We start from the raw sequence: 2,756 nt of genomic DNA on the forward strand, positions 1-2,756 counted from the left end.
AGACTATACAAAAACGCTTTATCCGGGTGTGTGATCTTGTGTGATGACATCTAGATCTTCTATTGCTCAGTGGAGAAACATTTCATTACCGAGGGTGCTCAAAAGCGTTTTTTTCTGTCTGTCACTCTCTCTCTCTCCAATGTCTCTGTGTCTTAAAAAGAAAATTATCGTTTCCAAACATCAAAATTAATGTGAAATCGCGTGAGTTGAAGACACTTCCTATTGTTAAACTGACAAAGCTCTTGGCGAGAAAAGGTTTGAAAAAGGTTTGCACTGGGAAAATTATTGCTATGACATATTAATCACAATTTCTTTGTTCAAGATCAGTATGATACAAAAACAGTTGATTATTGAAAATGTGTGTGTTAAGCTTCCTGTTCTTTGTTACAGAAAATCTCTCAGGGTAGCCGTGAACGTATCTTTTATTTCCTAAATTGATTTCGTCACACTTTAAACGAACAAGGACAACAGCGGAGGATACTGATCGCTTTTACTGGCAGTGTTTACAGCATTTATTGACTCTACAAGACAAGGCGAGTAGAAAAACTAACTATTAAAACTCTTTATTTAATACTGAAGAGTTTCCAGAAAAAGTTTCAATTACTATATATATATATAGTATATTCATTTCTTGACCACAGTGTGTGCTTAAGAGCTATATGGTTCATAGGACTCTCAGGTTAAATCCAAAATGCACTTGTATTTTTGTGGTATATGCCATTGTAGAATTACACAGAAAATACTTACTTCGCTCAAAAACCCTAGTCAGATGTGTTTGAGTGCAATTCTCGAATCCAGACCTTAGTGGTGAAATCACTCCAAGTTGCAGACCTTGTGGTTTATACTTTAAATGTAAATTTAGACACCGTAGGCTTTTTACCTGCTGAGTATGATGAGAACAAATAGTGGACAATCATTCAAATCATGGCCTAATATTCGTCTAAGAAGAGAGGATAAATATTGCAGCATTTGGGTTTCGCCTGGCCACTTGTTCTGTCAGTTTCGACTGGTAACAGCTTTTAAATAGTCAAGGGTTTTCAGTCGGCACACGGGCTGATTTTGTCGCAAAACAGGACTGTGGTCTTATTGTTCATCTACAAGAAAGGTAGGCAAAATTGTTTAACTGAGGCGCCGAAATACGTAATCAGGGAAATGAAAACCGTTGATGAAAGTCACGGTAAGTCGCTGTACTACATATTTATCGCCTCGATTTTATGGCAAGTCGGACCCTTCGGTGGCGAAGCAGACGTTTGATCGTGATGGCGTAATCTGTTGCGAGCTCTTCATTCCTAAGCGTGTATTTTTTTTTGTCCAAAGGAGAATTTTTCAAACCGTGCATTTTTTGATTAAGAGGCAATGTTGGGCAGTGCTGCGTGGTGCACGTGAGCCCAACGTGAAAGGAAACTATTCGTGACAAGTCAGTCGATGTTCGAAGTCCTATATATAAAGCCGTAAGTAGAGGATTACAGCAGAACCTTCTGTCTTGCTTAGTTTGGTGAAGAAGGGATCTACCCTTCCATCGATCCTATGAAACTATGCGGGCCTAAGCTAAACAGATGAACTACTTCCAGTATGGCATGAATGAGATTGCCTATGAATAAATTACTAATCCAAACACAAGGCATGAAGCCTCTGAAGCCTTAACAATTTTCGGATGAAAAATGAAACGTGTCGCCTTACTTTAATTACCTACCCACAGCGTGCAGACAAAAAAATTATCAAGGCAATAAATCTCTGTTAATGTTTTTATGAAGAAAAGCTTGAGTAAGCATTGTTTCGTGTATTATCTGCCTACAGAATTGTTGACCTAAGTTCTTTTGCGTTCGCTGTAAATTGGAGTTGTTTGTCATTATTAAACTTGATTGCAGAGAATTAGGATTTCATTGTGTGAAAGTGCTTATTTGTTGATTTAGTAAAGGGCCAAACAGCAATCAAATAACAATGAAATTAATCAAATAATTTCAGTTATATTATATGTTTATTGCCAGTTGCGAAGACAAGCACAGCTATTAGACGTGATATCATACCATGAAAAACAGCAAAGCGTTGCAACTGAAAAGGGACATTGATCATTGTAGAACACACTCAGGAACAAATCAGGAACTAGCCTTGGCGGAGATCAGAGATCACGTGTCTCTCGATAGCGGAGATTCTATCTCTTCCCATGACGTCTGACCATCTCAGATTGGAGATTTGTTCTTTACAAAAACACAGACTTTGTTGAAACAAAAGATTGCCAAACCTTGTTCTTATCATGCGATATCAGCGTTATTACCCCAGCGTGAACTTCGAATTTCCGTCCGTTTAAAAAGAACAATAAAAGCAAGGTGACACACGCTAACACCAACCGGGTGGGAGAACAGTTGTTCTGTTCCCAACCCAGGTTACCACATGTATGGCATGTGAAGCTGCCACTTAAAGGGGTGCTAAAAACGCTCGCCTGGTATGTTAGCTACGTCATGCTGATGAGGCCCGAAAGGCCGAAACAGCTGTCCATGGCTGCTAATTGATCGGGTGAAATGGTTGTGCGCATGCGTGATGTGTTGGCCGGACCGGGTTGGTGTGAGCGTGTGTCACTTTCCGCCAAAGAAGTATTGTTTCAAGACTTCACAAGCGCACTGGCCCGTATTCAGAATTCTCTTTTATTTGTGCTGGGACTGTATAGGGGAAGAGGGAAGGAACCACAGAGCTAAAGTAGACCAAACTGTACAACAAATCATGTGCTGCGGCAACACTCTTATTCACGTAAAGATATT

Source organism: Montipora capricornis, chromosome 3 (genome assembly GCF_036669925.1).
Source record: "Montipora capricornis isolate CH-2021 chromosome 3, ASM3666992v2, whole genome shotgun sequence".
In the NCBI taxonomy this organism is placed as follows: Eukaryota; Metazoa; Cnidaria; class Anthozoa; order Scleractinia; family Acroporidae; genus Montipora; species Montipora capricornis.